At 37.2% G+C, this 19,442-nt stretch overlaps 1 protein-coding gene across 3 annotated transcripts in view; it reads right to left on the bottom strand.

Moving 5' to 3' along the window:
- Nucleotides 1-19,442, bottom strand: part of LRRTM4 (leucine rich repeat transmembrane neuronal 4) — a 710,494-nt gene that overhangs the window by 13,812 nt on the left and 677,240 nt on the right. The window lies entirely within an intron of this gene.

Here is a 19,442-nt window from a genome sequence, read left to right as displayed (position 1 = left end):
CAACCATACAGACTGCCCTTAAAACACTGATTCTCAGGCCTGGCTGCAGCTTTGTCACCTCTGAGGTGATGGTAAAAATGCTTAAGCCTGGTCCTTATTCCAGATCAATTAAATCAGAATTTCTGGAGGTATGGCACAGGCCACCTTTTCTTTTCTTTCTTTTTTTTTTTTTTTTAAAGCACCCACTCAAATGTGCAACCAAGGTTGAAAGCACTACTTCTTGTTAAATTTAGATTGCTTTCCTTTAAAGATGTAGGCCCAACAGGGAGTGCACAGTGTGCTTTACCTAATTCCCCACACCTGCCTGGAGACTGCCTTGCTCAAAACAAAGCAGATTACTTCCCAGTCTGAAGTCACCAAACATTGTGCACATATGTGTGCTTTTTACTCTCCAATTAAGTTTTCCTTTTTCTTAAGTTCAATTCATTACTGCTAATTATTCTGTCTCACCCGTTGTGTTTCTTCACTTGGCCCTATTCATATTCTTGGGTGATTATTCTGCCGGGGTTTTAGTTATTATCAGTTTGGTTATGTATAGATTCTACTCTTTTGTCTAAAGTTAGGTGTAATTCAGTTGGGTAAGTTTAACAACTACATTATACGCATGTTTTTTAAATAGCTACTTGTAGGTGAATTTACCTTGCCTTGATGGCAAAATGCCCATAAATGTTCAGTCAGCTGGAGAACTCCTTTGGCTAAACATTTTCACAATCTATTTCTTTTATTTTTTTTTAAGTAATTTAATTTACTGGGATGGTAGTAATAGCCCATTCCACTTTGCACTATGGGGAAGGAAGGATATTTTTATCTACTTAAAAGCTAATAAAGACTCCCACTGTTGAAAAATATCCAAACCTCCCAATTATTTCCATCATGCGATAAATTTAAAAGAAAAGAAAAAGAATTAAAACCCCAAAGTGGTAGCAAGTAAGCAATAATGACTAAGAGAAACTTAGGGAAGGATCATTAAATTCATCTTTGCTTTAGAGTAACCTGATACTCCCATGTAGAGGTGCCTATGAAAGGGTGTCTTCTGCCACTGGAAATAATAAAAGATGACATATAATTGATGAAGTTCACCAACCATGGTAGTAACTCATAGAAGGAAATGATCTGTATGTGTGAGAGCACAGAGAAGAGCTTGGAGGAGCGGCTCTCCCATTGTCCACCCACCACCCCCCACTCCAGCTGCTGCCCATCCAAAGATCACAGGACTTATTTGCCTGGTTGTATCATGCTGCCCCGTGGACCACCAAGGTCATCATCGCCATCATGACAGAGTATTAATTTTGTGGGCTACCTCCATGGGTCCCTTTGTCAGAATGATGTTATAGCTGAATTTTTTGACATACTCCATCCTTGTTTTCCTTGGCCAATGCCAAACGGTATCTATTTCCCCTCTATGCCATTCCTATAATCCACTTTTCTTCTCTGCCCAAATTTCTTCTTTCTTTTTCCTACCAAACCATTCCAATGAAAGCAGATAAACCAAAGCCTTTTATTAAGAAGTCTCACACTCATCGAATCTTACTAAAAATACTTGAGGAATAACTCATTTTTATAGTGCCACTGAACTGTGGTTTTCTGGCTTATTATTAAATAATATGACACATTTATTGTAAATAAATTTGTATACCTTACTATTATAAGTTATTAAAAATAAAATTATTGGGGTGCCTGAGTGGCTTAGTGGGTTAAAGCCTCTGCCTTCGGCTCAGGTCATGATCCCAGTGTCCTGGGATCGAGCCTCACATCAGGCTGTCTGTTCCGCAGAGAGCCTGCTTCCTCATCTCTCTCTCTCTGCCTGCCTCTCTGTCTACTTGTCATCTCTGTCTGTCAAATAAATAAATAAAATATTTTTAAAAAATAAAACCAAATTATTATTTTGTCATGAAACTAGGCCCTCAAGGAAGTCCTACATTCTTGGAATTTAGTCTGACATTGAGAGTTTGATAGAAAAAGAGCTCACAATATTCTTGGATAGATTTAACTTTATGTGGATTCTATATGGCAACCCAGAGTACCATTTTCCAGGATGGCAAATAATTTCTATTTATCTAAAGGGAAACATGGAAAGACCCCATTATCTTCTTAGCTAAACATGTAGTAAAACGTCATTGATTCAGACTAACTAAGAGATGATCACTCAGGGAGAATTGGAAATCATATAGAATTTTAAAAAGCTATAGTTTACTTCCTTGGGTTTAACCTAAGTTCAATAAACAACTAGAGAGTGTAGACAATACACTTTTCCACCTCTAGCTCTTTGATGAGTAGGATGTTTATGGTATATACGGACTGGTGGTAGAGAGAGAACTTGTGCAAGCGGGCACCAGGAAGACTGGGGGGAGGAATAAAAGAGATAGTGGAACAACATCCCCTTCCTGTCCATCACTTCTGATCAGCAGGTTGATGAAAAGGTTCATGAAGGCTTTTGTGTCAACTGAGTCATAAAGGTGGCATACACTTGTAAAAGAGCCTTTGTCTCTTCCTCTGTGGAAAAGCAGCACTCTTGCGTCTCCTGCCTCATCAGTGTTCTCATGGTGGGGCACTGTTACAGACTCAAAGTATGTGTCCTCCATCTAACCCATACATTGAAGCCCTAATCCCCAGTGTCCATATTTGGAGATGGGGCCTCTAAGGCTAGATTAAATGGGGGGGATAAAGGTGAGATCATGACTCCACACTATTAGTGTCTTCATAAGAAGAGACCAGAGAGCTTGTTCTCTCTCTTTCCACGTACATATAAAGGTCACGTGAGTGCACCCTATGATGCTTGTTGGCCAACAAAAGGGATCTCAGAATGAAACCCACCTTACCAGCACTTAGACTTCCCAGCCTCTAGAATTGTCTTAAACAAATCCTCCAGCCAATGACATTTTGTTTTGGCAGCCTGAGTTGACTAATACAGAGACCAACACCATGAAGTGGTGAGGGTTTGCATAAAGATGGATGGAAGTTGTCACGGTGATGGAAGCAATACGGCTGAAGCTGATGAACCATTGTGTGATAAAGTATTGTTACTTCTTCTGCAGGCCTCCAGAAACAATTTCTTGACAGAGATGAATGAAATCCTACTATTTAATAGCAGAGTACATGGGCGTCAGTGGTATTTATCTGATTTATCAATGCTGAACCAGATGAGTATATAGGCAGTCACAAGATGCTGAGATGTGCCCCTTGGTAAAACATCTCTTAGTTTAGGGCAGACTTAATGGGAGCATGATGATTTACATTCTTCTTCTTCTTTGAACATCTTCCCCATCCTTCTTTATATAATGTTTATACTATTGAAATTAGGCTGGATCTGAGAGGGGGTTATGCATGAGGGGGTTCGTTCCTTCCTTGTACCTTATTTTTAATGCTCACTTGGAATTCAAGCTGGAAGCATTTATATTCATCTAGGCTGTTATTCTCATAATATCCATCTGGGGGCCAGGACACCAACACATTTTTCCTAAGATCCTACAACCCGTGGTGCTCCTTGTCTTCTTACGTTACCCCAAAGTCTCATGACTACTGAAAAGGGATCAACTCTACATTATTGCCTATCCTAGGCCTGCATCTTGGTTATTCTCCTTTTATCCAGACCTTTTCCCCTCTTCCAACCTTGCCTTGTACCTAAGGAAGCTCATTCTATGACCCAAAATGCCTTGTTAGCTGGTTTTGTTTAGTTTCAGTAAGAAAAGGCATCCAATGATATTAGGAAAAGGGAGGTCAGAGCATTTATTCCTTGCCACTCATTCTAGCCATGCTACTACTCGGGAGTGGCTGGTTCCTTCTGCAGCAGTAGTTCATATTCTAGAGCAATTTTGCTTCCCAGGGAACATTTGGTAAAATCCAGAGGTATTTCTATTGTCAAGGTTAAGGTCTTCAAGACAAGAAATTGTCAAAACTGAGGCATTACTGGCATCTAGTGAGTAGAACCCAAGGATGTTGCTAAAGATCATACAATGCACAAGGTATACCCCCCACCCCCACCAACAACAATAACAACAAAGAATTATCTGATCTAAATGTCAAAGTGTCACCGTCAAGCTACCTTTTTACTATAATCACAGATCATTTTAGACGGACTGTGGGAGGCCACGATAAGGCTTGAGACGAGGACCAAACCAGGCCCTGACTTGTGCCTCCTGTAAAGTCTGAATAACCTAACAAAAGGTTTAGGATGGGAAAAGTGGAGTAGCACTGAGAAAGGGTCTGTGCTATGTGCTGTGCGCTCGCCTATGTGACTTCACACACGCTTGCTAAACAAATGAGGACAATTCGGTTGGGATCATAAGTTCATGGCTGGTCCTTGCTGCCCTAGTACAGCCCATAAATTACTTTCAGGTTTGCTGTATCAATACAGAACACTTGCACTGGCATCAGCCATTTGGCGTCACAAGGTCTGCTTATAGTTAATTGTGAAACTTATTATGGGAACTCGTGGTTGTTTAACTAGACACAGATGCATTGCTTCTCCTATTATCACTATATATATATGGCCTTAATGCTTTGAATAAACTTAGCACTGTTGGACATCCTCCTCAGTGCTCCTTCTGCCCCCATCTCTCTGCTTCTTGAGTTCTTTTCTTCATCCTCTTACCCTCATGTTCCTGGTCGATTTGTCGTGCTGGCCACGACAACGAACCCTCAAGATGAGCCCTCTTTTCACAGACATAGCTTCAACTTGGATCTGATAACAAAGTATCTTCCCTTTGTCCCATCTGGCCAATGAGAGGGAATGGGCAGCACCTTCCTGCTCTTTCTATTAGAATTTTTCACCATCCTCTGTAGGTCTCCCTTTAACACTGCTCTTTTTTCTTTTTTAATAAAATTCTCTTCGTTAAACTCTCTCTTTTTTAAAAAAGTTTATTTATTTTTTTAATAATCTCAACACTCACTGTGGGGCTAGAACTCAGGACCTTGAGATCAAGAGTTACATGTTCTTCTGACTGAGCCAGCCAGGTGCCCTTAGACTCTCTTTGATTAAAACTTGCATGTGCAGTGTTTCTTTGTAGGACTCTAAGTGGCATGGAGTTTTAGGCTTACATGCATGAGCATTTAACATCATGTTTATTTTTCTTAAATCAGAGGTGGAATGGCAAACTTTCACCAGTACTAACTGCAAATATTTATTGAGTGAGGTCTCTGTGCTACCCATCTTTACAAAAGTGCTTAATGTCAGTTAATGCCTTTATTCTTCACAAAAGATTTATCATTTGGGTGTTAAGAGGATTTATGGTAAAACTGAAGAATGTGGGTGAAATGACTTGCCCAAGGTCATGTACTGAAAATGGCTCTTGAGTCTGGGTGCTTAACACTACCTCAAGGAGGCATTTTGTCTTCAGAAATAAACCCTTCTAAAATATCTGCAACACAGAAAGCCCCATACTTGGCTCTGGGGAATCACTTAAATGGGAATCACAAAGAAATTTTCAGAGGGACATCCAAGGCAATTCCTGATGTCATGCTACACTCCTACACTGTACTTTTTTTCTTTCTTTTACTTCTCTGTGCTTACCTTCTTGCCTCCTCTGTTTCCTCTCTTTTCTTTCTGTTTCTCTTTCCCCTTTATCCCTGCATGTCTCTTCACTTCCATTCTTTCCTTTCTTCGCTTTGCCTATTTTTGCAAAACTTAGATCTGCCTTTGGCACCTCAATGTTAAAATGAACTGGGTTCAATTTTAGTTATAATGGCATTCAAACCATCAGGAACAGAAAGAATGTATAAAATATTGAATAAGACTATCTCTGGGATTTAATGAAATGTTAAGCATAAAATCACTTAAATGTTAGTTTTCTAAGTGCCAGTGTCTTGAAACAATACAATCAATTCCACAAAAAATGTGATGGATACTCAGTTGAATCTTATAGCCTATATTCAAGGAACACAGAAAAAGCTGGTTTTAATTTATATGCTTACTATATAGAGATATGAAATTGTTTAAAAAGACAAAGTTTATTTATGTAAGTGCTTGGGTTTGGAAATATGAAATGGTAATATTTGAAAGTAATAGCTTCTCTGAAAATACTTTCCAAAGTGGGCAAATTGATTCATTCTCTAAGGAATTATGACAGTAAGCATAAAAGTATAGTTGCTATTTTGCATGCAACAATACTAAGGATAGTAACCCATTCCATCCATTTTTCACTACAAATATGTACAGCACTTAATATCAAAAGCTGAGTTATCCTGGCACTTTGATAAATGGATGCATGGGTGGGTGAATGAAATAAGATTTTGTCTTAGAGGAAATATTGGCTTTTCATTAGGTCAACTGAGAATTTATTGCATACAAAAGAACTAGGAATTTATGGTTTCTTCAAAGAGGTTTAAATACTCTTTCTAAAGATATACAAGTTATCTTTTTCCAGGGAAAACTATATCCAATTTCTATGACTCTTTGAGAAAAACATGCAACATATTTGTCCCCAACTTGTATATGGAAAGAATGATGACTGAAAGTTTATGCTGGCCAAAATTCAAATCACCCTGCTTTGTCCTCTTCTAGGCAAAATAAATCGTAAGCAAACAAACAGGCATTTCTAAGGACAATTTTCTCCGTAAATATCCCCTCTCACAAGATAAGAACAAAGGCATTCCCTTGCCATTTCAGAAATTTTACTGAAATTAGGATGATTCCTCCTGCCTAAAGCCATTCGGGATAACTAAAGGCTTGGGAAGGATTAAATTGCCTTGTCCATTCTTCATAAGGAGTAGAGTTTTTGTTTGTTTGTTTGTTTGTTTTTTGTTTTTTTAAAATAAGGAGTAGAAGGTGTTGGGACACGCAATATTGAAATTCACATGAAACACACACAGCAATGTCTTCTTTTGATGTGTACGCCACTCTAATCAGTGTTATGAAGAGGTCTGAACAAAGACATCAAATGAAGCATCTGTGGCACTGCCTAAGAAATGACTCATGTTTCTTTGAGGGCCTGGTCATCATCACCAACTAGTTTCAGGAATATTGGGGCTCTAACGTATTTTTTGGTTGTTGTTTTTGGTCTTTTGTGGCCATAAAAAGAGGCAGGTGAAGATCATTAACATCTCCACAGGACTAGAAGGATCTTTCTGCTGCCTTGATTTCATAAAATTGCTGTGGCCACTTAAGGAAGTCCTCTTCTAGTAATTTAAGATTTTATTTGTTTATTTGAGAGAGAGAAAGCTGACCAGGGGAAGGGGCAGAGAGAGAAGCAGTCTCCCCGCTGACCAGGGAGGCTGATGCCCTGTAGGGCTCAATCCTAGGACCCTGATCAGGACCTGAGCTGAAGGTAGACACTTAACCAACTGAGCCACCCAGGTGCCCCAGGAACTCCTCTCAATTTAGACTAAATCTTCCCTAAAAAACACAAAAGAAGAGGTCTCAAATGATTACACCATCTTCTTAATTCCAACCAGATGTGGGGCCAGAATAATGTCCCAATAAATAAAACGAAGGGATTAATTTCGAAGATATTTAAGGTCCACTTTGCCTTAGACTGTGTTTTCTATGAATATAAGAGTCTTTTCTGTGGGGAATAGTTGACAATGAGAAGTAACTGAAACTGTAAAATTAATTAGATGAATTTGGGATGCGAGCTGTCCCTAAAAGGAAGTTCATTTGCAACTGAAAAACACTAACTTGGGTTGCTCCAATGTTGAGTCCAAAGTCCTTTCATGCCTGGAGGTTTGGAAAGGCAAAATCTCACTCAGGTCTCACCTCAGACCTGCTAAATCTGAATCAGCATTTTAACAAGGCCTCTGGATGTTTCATAAGCATATTAAAGTCTGTGATGCTCTGCTTTCTAACAGATCAGTTGTCTCAGAGGTATACTCTACCAGAATCGCAATGGTGCAGCTCTGTATTTCCACTGTGCCCAGATCAAAAATGCATTAAGAGAAAAAATAAGAATACTTGTAGATCTTAGAGAAGTGGTCTTCCAGACCAGTGGCAGCAGCATAACCTGGTAACTTGTTAGAAATGTAAATCATTGCACCCCACCGTAGCCCTACCCAGTCAAACCTCTGGGTTTCTGGCCCAGGCACCTGTGTTTGAATAGCCCTATGGGTAATTCTGATGCTAACTGGGACTTGTAGAGTAGGAAATGAAGAGCACCCCCCACTGTTCCCCCCACAACCAGTTTAGATAATGAGGGAGAAAAGCAATTGACTAGAGTTAGAAGATGAAATGCCCAAGGTGCCTGGGTGGCTCAGTGGGTTAAAAAACTGCCTTCTGCTGGGGTCAGGATCCCAGGATGCTGGGATCCAGCCCCGCATCAGGCTCCCTGCTCAACAGAGTCTGCTTCTCCGTCTCCTTCTGCCTTCTGATCTGCCTACTTGTGCTCTCTCCCTCTCTCTCTCTCTCTCTGTCAAATAAATAAATGAAATATTTAAAAAAAAGTCCCCAAAAGGGGCTTACAGCGAAAATGGACATATTTCCATAAATGGCGCTGTTTTAAAGGATTATAACATATGTGGAATGAATCATGCTTGTTACTTTTCCTCCAACCCCACAAATCACCCTTCACAATTCATATAAAATATCAGTTCCTTCAGGGAACCTATTCCCTTCAAAAAAGTAACTTTTTGCTGCTCTAAACTCCCATCCTCATTATCTGTATTGACCATGTGGTGGTCACTTTCCAGTAATTGTCAGCAGGAGACCACGAGGGAACTACTTTATGTATAAAGTTTCTAGAGGGAAGAGATTCTGTCTTGTAACTATGTAGCCCCCAGGCATTCAGCACTCTATCTGGGATACAGCTGAGGTCTAATATGTTTTCTATGTGTTTGTTTGTTAGTTCTTTGGTTTGGGGGATGAAAAAGCCCATTTATTTTCCTGTTTTAAAAGTCATTTCTTTTTAAAGGATGAACAACTACCTGTGAAATACATTGAGATCCTCCGATTAAAAGTAAGCTGTGTTAAGAACATCTCCTTTTATACATTAAGCATTAAAAAAGAAAGTCTACCAACAAAGTCATAGAAGGTCTTTACCCCCCAGTAGTACAATTGAAACATTTGATGTAACATAAAATATGTCTCCATTTTCATGCATTTAAATTTCTAATTGTTTCTCGGTCCCCTCAGAGAGCTTTTCTAGGTCAACGAAGTACTCACACTGTGCTACACATTCCAAGAGTCCAAGTGAGTCTCATCTCATCCTCAAAATTAGAAGGCTAGCAAATGCTCCTCGTTCATACAATAGTTAGAAAAGATCAAAAGAAAAATTTGATTCTGTCAAATGCAAGCTCTTGCAGCTTTTAGATTTCTGGTTAACAATGTTATCCCTAGCTCTTCAGTATCCCCCTTCTTTCAGATTAGCTTCGAGCCTGGCTTAATTCTGAAAAACAAAACCAAACCACCACCACTGAAACAAAACAAAACAACAACAACCAAAAATATATATATAAATAAATAAAAACAACCAAAAACAAAAAAACAAGTGACGAAGAATTGTTGAAAACAAGGTGATGAGATCACAGATTCCTAACCCTCCTCTCATCTTGTATGACGCAAGAAATGAGTAAAAGACAAAAAATGACGGTGTGTGTGTGTGTGTGTGTGTGTGTGTGTGTGTGCATGTGTGCACAGCCATACAACGGGACTCGGAACCGCTGTATCAGCTATTTGGAAACAGTATAAAGTACCAACCATTTGCCGTGACCTTAGAGGACCTGTGTGGGATTTAATGCAGCAGGAACCAGACAGAGGAAAGAAAACAATGGCTGAGTCAGAACTACTCCAGCTGATTTAGATGAGATTCAGGCCCAATTCCACTAAAGTGACCTTATTTGTAAGAATGAGGAATGGAGGTGACTTGGGGCCACAGCAATTGCTCCTTTGTGGGATGCCTTTAACCGCTATGCTTTCACACAGTTAACTCATGGGAGATCTGAGGTCTAGCACTGTTACTTCAAACAGCTTTAGCTAGCACCAATTTCCTGAAGCATCAAGAAGGTTCTGTGCTGTCCCTCAAATCATTGCCTGGTGAACTGAAAAACCAGTTTGGTTTAAGGCCTTCAGTGCACTTCATGACCAATGCAGAGGTGAGACCAAACCAGCACACAGAGGGCTCTTCTCTGGACAGACCCCAGGGCCTGAGCTCTACCTTTGCACTAATGCTGTAGAATCTTGAATTCTGAGTTTGTTTTCGTTAACACCCCCTTTGACCTAATATCCAGGAGGACTCCAACGTTCTCCATTTGAATAATGAGGAATCTAGGAAAAACCCACCCAGATGATTTTGAGGGAAGTTACAGGCCAGGATTTCCTTCATCTCAAAGAAAGAGAAGAAGGAACAGAATAAAAATTTAGGGGCCATGTGTAAGACAAATGCAAAATTTTGTAGGAAATGACTTAACAAGAGGAAAGAAGTAGTTGTGGGCAAAGGCAACAGGAAACTTAGCCATGTCTAAATAAATGTTGAAGGTAAATACTAAAATAATGGGAGAGAGTGATCAAAAGAGACAAATATAGTCAAAGAAAGTATAAACTAGCTTTAAAACTGACCAAGAAAGCCTTTGCCTTCCCCCTCAGTTGGACTAGACTTCAGACAAGCTTCTTTGTGACCATAAACCTCTGATTTCCCTTCATGTAGGAATTTATTACTTTAGAAAACTTGGAATTGTAAATCCTTCTCTGACCTGTGAGTTGGAAGTCTCCCAACATCTGCACAGTCTATAGTCCAGGAAATGCCTTTCTCAAAGACCTGGTGGCCATCCCTTTGAAAGGTAATCATCAAATCAGGGAACAGCCCTATCTGTCAATCTCTGTGGGATGGTAGGACCCTAACTTCAGTAAGTAGGAAATTAGCAAACACATATCCCCTAATCACATTGATCAGCTCCGCCTACCAGCATCCTCTGGGTCACTCTCCACTAGCTAATCTGAGGTTCTAAAACCTACCCAGCCCTTTGGTTCAGCCGGTTCAGTTCAATCTCTCTCTTTTACTGCAACAGACTTGGAGGAAGTTTATCTTGACTACTTAACTCTTCAGTGCAACTTTTCTTTGACAAAATGCATATCACAGCAATAAAAACTGGTATATAGTGTAAAATATATGTGGGCTAGGTAAAATAAGAAATTTCTTCCATTTTCATACAGGTACATAAATACACTCTGGAAGAGCAATTGAAAGAAAAAAATGGTAATTCCAGACAAAATAATCAAAGCAAAAAAACAACTAAAAATAAAAAAGAAAGATAAAACTTTAAATTAAACTAAATTTAAGTTTCCAAATGTATGATCTTGATGCAGAATAACACATCAAAGTAATATATAAACCTAAAAGTATTTTAGGGAAAAATCCTCAAAAATCCACAGATGAATTAAGAAATTTTCTTTCAGTTGTTGGCAATGTGGTCAGAATTAATAAATAACGATATAGGAAGTTCAATCTTGGAATCAGTGTCTTTTTTTAAATTAGGTATATATCTTCAATTTGAGTTAATTATAACTGTTTGGAAGAAAAAAATCAACAAGATAATAAATACAACTATATTACATTGATTTTAAATTACTGTTTTCAGAAACTTAAAATTGTTGCTGGGGAAACAATTTAAATTGTGAGAGGAGTGTGTCTTAGAATTAAGGATATACCAAACGTATGGCAATTACTTAAGGCTTTGTCAAGGATATATAGAGTATATAGATCTATTTATATAGATCTATTTATAGAAATATATATAATTTCTGATCTACATTTCTCATTGGACCAGATATAGAGTATATATATCTGATATATATGTAGGTATGTATCAGAAATATGTATATATATATACACATATATATAGCTGTACACACACACACACATATATATATATATATATAAATATATATATATATACTTTAGAGAAATGCACAATTAGGTGCAGAAATTTACATGTACAAGAATGGCCTGAGAAGCACTCTCCATTACAAAATGGAGAGTGTTAATTACTATTGGAAACAATTTAAATCCCAGCAACATAGAAATAATAAATACATTCCATTATTTTCATTTTGATGAAAATGTAGAACTTCATATATATATATATACATATATATATGTATATATATATAGAAAGAATGCAAGTAAGCCAAGCAAACATTTGCTTCAAGAAACTAAAACAAATCTAAAATGACAATGAAATAAAGCTGCAGGGAGAAGGATGCCTCAAGAAGGGATTTCATAAATTATTGAATAAAATAAAAGGAAAAAAAAGCCATAATTTAAAACAAATCATTTAAGCTTTTCTCTCAAAATATCTATAAAGTATGACAAATAGACTTTCCTTCTGTTAACTCATATACTTTTCTACCTGAGGGACCACATATTATTTAACAAATACCTAATTACACCTACTACTGAGTCAGACCCTAGAGGATAAATAGACAGTAGACCAAATGGATAGGGTCCCTGTCTTAGGTAGCTCATGGTCTGTTAGAGAAAAGAAACAAAGCAATATTAAGCTAGGGAGTCACAGAGGTGTGGAAGGCAGACAGAATACTCCTTAATCTAGATCTGTGTTGTTACATGCCTACAGGATAAGGTTCAGCTGGGAAGATGACATTTCTGGCAGAGCAAGGAACAGTTGCAAAGGTATGAGGCAAGGGAACACAGCAGCATTTTTAAAAGAAACAGAGAGAGAAAGAAAGAGAGAGAGTGTGCGTATTTTAACTGCCATGTTCAATTACGAGCATTTGAGAATGAGATAGGAAAAGGATGTGCATAAGCTTTACGCTATGAAGGACTCATAACAAAAGTGTTTAGTAATAGCTAAGTTATTCATTAGGGAAAATGCAGAACTGGAGGGCTAACAAAAAGAATTTTAAACAGAATTTTTTTTCTTATATTTCTTTTATTTTATTGTGAAAGTAAGAAATTGTAAATAATTATTTTTGAAATTAATTCCCAAATAAACTTTTATATTTAGAATGGAAATAGCCTTAAAGTTCATGATGTATTCATACAGTAGATTAATGTTTTTGAAAAAGAATCCTAATTTGTTCAGTTAATACATTATTCTGATGAAAGACATACTACATCAATTCATGCATTATAATCCTATGCAAATTTTGAAAATTATTATGGAAAACATTTTTAATGTCACTTAAAAAACTTCCATATATAGGGTCAAATGAAAAATGTAGATCAGAAATTATTATGTTTCTTTTTAATATAATCTAATATGCATATGCATAGATATATGAGTGCTGTGTTTTTCACTGGGTGATAAAATTAAGCTGATATTTGTGTTCTTCTAAGCACATAATATGAATAGATGCCATATTTTCAAAATTAGGTATTCCATGTAATTTCACTCATTCAAGTTGTGTTCATTATTGGGCATCACTGATTTTGAAATGATGAATGTAATGTTCTCTATTTCATGCATAAACAGCTTCCTATGATCTTATTAGTATCATTATTTTACATCTGAAAAGCTCTTTAAAATACCAGTAGCTGTGATGGCCAGTAATTTTGTCAAGACTGGATTTCTTTTTGTGTGATTTCTTTATTTACTTCTTTTTACAAAAATGAAATAATAAGCCAGATAAGTAAATACGTCTTAAAGACAAGGACTTGTTCAGCCCAGCATGTAGTGGAATGCTTCAATTGTGAAATCAATTATTTTGCACAAAACTAATTTAATTCAAATAGTTCCAATAGCTGAGTGGCAGACTGCATTCTAGGATGCAAGCAGCAATGTGGGACTCTTCGTTTTGTTCTATAGTATCCTGATTCCCTATAGGCAACTTTCCCTAGCTGTTGCTTTATCAACATTCAATTTATTCTGCAGTAGGAAGTAAGCTATTTAGATGTCAGTCCTCCAAAGATATCTGGCTACATGCATTTTTAAAGAAGAAAATATAAACAACTGATAGAAAATTCTGATCTTATGTTTACATTGGCATCTGCATTTTTGAAGAGTCTGCATGAAATTTAAAATGAGACCTTCTTGAATGATTGATTTGCAGTATTAGTAATGAGAGGACTCCTTTCTCACATATGAGGCTACAATTTTCTGTCTTAAGTTAAGCATGTAGAACAAGTAGTCTGATAAAATTAATAATTAGAAGGATAAAGCAAAATAGAGTAGCAGTTTATAATGATGTGCTTTATAGTATCTATAGTATATTTATTGAAGTGGTTCAGGAGAACTTCCAATAAAGGCATATTTCCTGAGAGTGAATTTTGGTTGGGAAACCAATAGTTCTTAACATATTTTAAAGGCAGATCATTGTTAATCACCTTTTGTATGAATCCAGGAAGGATCTTTTCCTATTGAATTTAGAATTTATTTCTAGTTTTTATCTTTCCTACCAATAATTTAATTTGAACATATATTAGTAATAGTCTTCTTTGTAAAAGACCACAAGTAGAGCAAATGGTTATATGTTATATGTTGAGATAGTAAAGTAAAAAAAATATGATTTTACTCTTCTCATATTTATAGAACTGAAATGTTGCAAATACCTGGTGGAGATAAAATTGATTTTGATGTACAGGATGCTTAACAAATCCATATTTAAACTGAGAGCATGGCTTGAATCCATCATGTTCTTGAATTAATTTATAATGATGGGTATTAAAAGACAAAAGCCAGCCAGACAGAATCTACAGAGTTGCCTGAGGAAGAAGAGGAATCCTTGCCGGTGGGTCAACTAGAAACAAAATGAACCATGAGTAGAAATGTTTGCTGCAAAAGTTAATCAGTGATAGTGCACTTGACTGATTTCTGAACAATATGCACTTTAGCTGAATGATACCTCGCTCCTATCTTTTTAATAGTTTGTGAGGTTGGAAAACATAAGCTATATGAGTATCTTGGCAAGCTATATCTTCAGCCCTCACCTCAAATTCAACTTTGTCTGGGAAACCTGCCATAATTGATTGGAAAAGAAGTACAAATTCTTTCCTATTCATAAAGCAATAAAGAAAGTTTCTAGCCTCTCTTCCCAAATGAACCATGAACCATTAAAAATAAGCCACACTTAAAACAATCTTTTCCAACTGATCGATTTTTCTTAGATTATGAGTTTGAAAATGGCAGAGACTGTACTGAATGAGAATATTGACAACGCATGAAAAAAAGTCAAGAAAATGCAAATGATAAATACATAAATAGATTGGTTCACCAACATTTCTTACTCTTGTTTAATGGTATTGGTATAATATTTTCAATTCTGTCCCGGGTTTCACTGTCAAAATATTCTAAAAAGTACCTATTAAGTTTTATGAAAACTTTGACTATTTGCCATGCAGCTCTTTTAATCCTCAAGGGAGTCATCTGATTCAATTTTCCTTTACCTTTCTCCACTTTAACCTTCAGAGGAGCAAAATAACAAGAGAACTAAATGCAGGGAGGTAATTTGGATTTAAAAATATCTGAGGGAGATGCCAATGTATTCAGACAGTTCCTCTCCCTTCTTTGATTCCTGCTAAGTGGCCCCTCTTTCAATTTCTTTATCTTGTGTCAACAGGCTACAAGATTTTTTTTGCCAAGGAATACAGCATTTTCTTGGTTGACAAACTAAAAATAGTTGACTTAAAAAATGCAGAAGGAACGCGATTTTCCTATTGCTTTCCTTGCTGTTTCTTTTCTTCATGCTGATAGCATCAAAGCCAAAGCCATTCCATTCAGCAAGTTCTTGACACCCTGATCGGCTAACACAATGAAAACTTGCTGGGAGCAATTTTAACTGTCACAATTTTTCTGTTTCCATCCATACCCAGGCAATGGAGGGAACCCAAAAGTATCTAAGGAAACCACACAGGAGCACTCTGGGGAAAATTCCCACCTTATTAGACACAGCGGGAGAAAGACAGGACCAGTGTGTGGCAAGGAATAGGGGAGGGCAGGGTCCATGCTATCAAGGAAGCAAGTTATCTGTCAGACAGCAAAAGAGAGCTCTAGTAGAAAAAAGAGAGGGATGTGAGATATAAATAATAATAGTAATAATAATTTGGGAGACATTGTTTGGGTGGCAAAAGATGACTCGAGAGAGTCCCCAACTGGCATAAGGAGATTCGAATCTGCGCTGGAAATAGATAGCTTGCTATAATCAGCAACTTGCAGTCGGTAGTGAGTTCTTCTTTTCTTTTTTTCTGCCTGTTCTACATAATCTCACATATTATGTTCCATCCTTAGATACATTTCCAGAGTTTAAGAATAACAGGTAGCCAGGCCATTGTCTACTGAGGTCAATACAAAATATTTAATGGTTAGATGTTGAATTAAAATGGGGAATGGAAGTATAGAACAGGAAAAAGTCATCTTCTATGTGATTAACAGTGAAATTTAGTGCTTTGGTTAAATTTAATGACTATTGCCTATTTTGTGAGGATTAAGAGTTAGAGGGAAAACTCTGTGCTTTGGAAAACTGAAAAAACTATACATTTCTTAGAGTATATTTTTCCAGATTATCTGATTCTGATCCATGGGAGTTATTTTACAACTGTGTAAAATATTTCTTATCTATAGACAACAAATACTTTCTGTCAGATGGAGCTTCAGTAGATTTCTTTTCCTGACCATGGGGGAAAAAGTTTCTATCAGTAACTTCATTTCACCATTTCTTTATATAAATTTGTACTTCTTCAACTTCTTTGAATGAGTTACAATATCTATCTCGTGGCTCCACTATGAGTTAAGTAAAATCTTTAATATGTTCATGTATGTAAGTATGTGACTCATGCTTTACCATTAAAAATATTCTTTAACAAGGTTCATATGTACAAAAATAATTAGAACCTGGTGTAAGGAGAGATGAATAAACGTCATCATTACTATTGTTTTGAGCCTGCTTTCATGCTTCTGCATGCTGGGACACAGTCATGATTGAAGCTGAAGAAGGTCAGAGTGTAGTGGAAAAATCAAGTAAATAAATAGTTCCAGTATAATGTGTTAAGAAATTTAATTCAGATAAGTACAAGGTCCTATAGTAATGTGGATAGAACAACAATTGACTCTGTCTCAGGGTCAAGAGAAAAATGGGGTATGTGTGTGGAGGGACAACATTTAAGAGTTAGGTTAGAAAAAGGAGTTAGCCAATCACACTATTGTCCCTAGCTATCGCTGATGAATAACTATAATCAGGCATTGTAATATTAAACACAGAGCCAGGACAATGGCAATTAGTGAACAAGCTTTCTTTTACTCAATCAGAACTAAAATGTGCTTGAACACAAGGTCACATTTACTAATACTAGAAAGTCAGCAAAGATACAAAGTGTAATGTTCTCTGTTTAACCTGTAGACTTGGCAGGTGATGAGATTAATGATAGCTGAGGAAAAATAGAAGATATAATTTCAAAATAAGTGCAAGAAAGCTTATAAAGCAAGGTTAAGTTTAGATAAAAATTTAATGCCAAACTTTTTTTTAAGGGAATCACATAAGACGGGAATCACATAAAAAGGAAAAGTAATAATATAAACTGGAAGGACTGTGTCTCTATGTTCAATGTCCTTTTATACCTACTCTATCATTGTAACCTCGGGAAAGAGTCCTTGTGAATTCAACTGAAGAAGGGAATTCTAACACTGTTTTATAGTTAAGGACTCTTAAACATGGAGAGGTTTTTATATTAAGATCTGTGATGATCATGACAAATGCTCTTATGTCTATGGAGTTTATAGTTTCAAAAATAACTTCTCTCTACAGTATTTCCCTTAATTCCCTAACCACGAGGGCAAAGAAGGTTTTATTTTTCACATTTTACAAATGAGAAAGCGGAGTCCTAGAGAAATAAATTTTCTTATGCCAAGTTAAACAGCTAATATGTGGCTCCCTGCTTTTCTGGTCCTGCATTCTGTGCTTTTTCTACTACAAGTTGCTTCTCAACAAAAATGGAACTTTATGTTTCGGAGATACCAGGGGTCACAGACTTTGAGGCTGAGGACCTATTAGGGCTAGGGATAGAGAGTTTGAGATTAGAATCAGGTGCTGGAGCTTTGTCTCTCATCCCCACTTCCTTTAAATGTCAGAAGAATGGCAGGGGTTAGTGGAGGGAGATGGCAAAGGAGCCAAATAGGCCATCCTTCCTTCCTGTCCTACCTTCATACCATGATACATGGAAGGAATAAAGAAGAATTACATGCTATCATAGCTTATCTGGCATACTTAGTGTCATCTGAAAGAAATGCATTTTACTTAAAACAAAACAAAACAAAACAATACATGGGATTTTTATTTAGTTTATGGGAAACATGTACTGATCAAGAAAAGTTCTAACAACCCCCATATAACCATATTAGTTTCAATAATATTAAACGAAGAAAACCATAGATTTTTCTGGTTTATCGTCATTGCATAGGACCTAGAATTCCAATTTGTTCTTGAATTCCGTTTGGGCCATTGTGAATGCTGTCTACCCAAGGGATTGACTAGTTTATCAATAACTTGCATAACAGCTACTTAGGTGATTTCAGGTTGTGCCCTTCAGAAGCTGCCCAGCCAAACCAATGAGCCCATGTTCTACCATATTCCCTTTCTCATGGGGAGGACTGAGGTTGGGATGCAATTACCTGGAAGGGGTGCACACTCTTTCTTTCTTTCTTTCTTTCTTTCTTTCTTTCTTTCTTTCTTTCTTTCTTTCTTTCTTTCTTTTTTTAAGATGCACACCAAGACATTGTATGTGCTAACAGAGGCAGTGAGGAAAGGGAATACAAACAGCAGGGCGGACACTGGAATAAAGGGGTCAAGCAAAGGAGATCCCTTTAGAAACTCCCATTTCTGATTTCTATATGCCACTATTATCTCGGCAGCCTCTTGCCCTCATCACTCACCTCCATCCCAGTGCCCTCTCCCTCTTCCAAGAATACTCATCTTCAAGGGGTAACTCAAATAGGTTGAGTCATATAATAGGCCTTCTTTGGGAGCCCTTCTAATTTGCAAAATGGTATATGGAATGAGTATGGAAAGAAAGAGTTTCCTGGTTGGCAGTTAACTGGGACTCTTCTGCTTTCGAGTAAGCCCAAGATATCTTTCTATTATCTCTAGATTTCTATCTATTTCACTTACAGATGGTTTGGTTCTTCCTGGAGGCCACCAGGACCAAGGGCTGCTTCCTTGGATGAGTAGCCCGAGATATGTGACCTATGACAGCTTGTCTGGGAAGAGTTGTACAAATGCTCTCTCTTATTTGTTCCTTCTCATAGACTGCCTTCATCTTATCACCCTGCACGAGATCTGTCCCTGCATCAGATACTCTGGTTTACTCTTAGAAGTACCAAGGCAGTTATTCTAGACTTCATGAAGGAGACACCATAAAGTTGAGCCTATTTCACTAGCCTTCTGTTCTGTGGCTAGGAGTTAAAGTTCAAATTAGTAGTCATTTTTGTTTTTTTTCCTTCAGACATAGATCCAAAGCAGAAATGCTGGATCATATGATAGCCCTATTTTTAATTTTTTGAGGAATCTGCATACTATTTACTTTTCACACCAACTGTGCATAAGAGTGCTCTTTTCTCTGTATCTTCCAAGTACT

This window comes from Mustela nivalis (assembly GCF_964662115.1).
Source record: "Mustela nivalis genome assembly, chromosome: 8".
Lineage (NCBI taxonomy): Eukaryota > Metazoa > Chordata > Mammalia > Carnivora > Mustelidae > Mustela > Mustela nivalis.
This window is presented reverse-complemented; position numbering and strand designations above follow the sequence as displayed.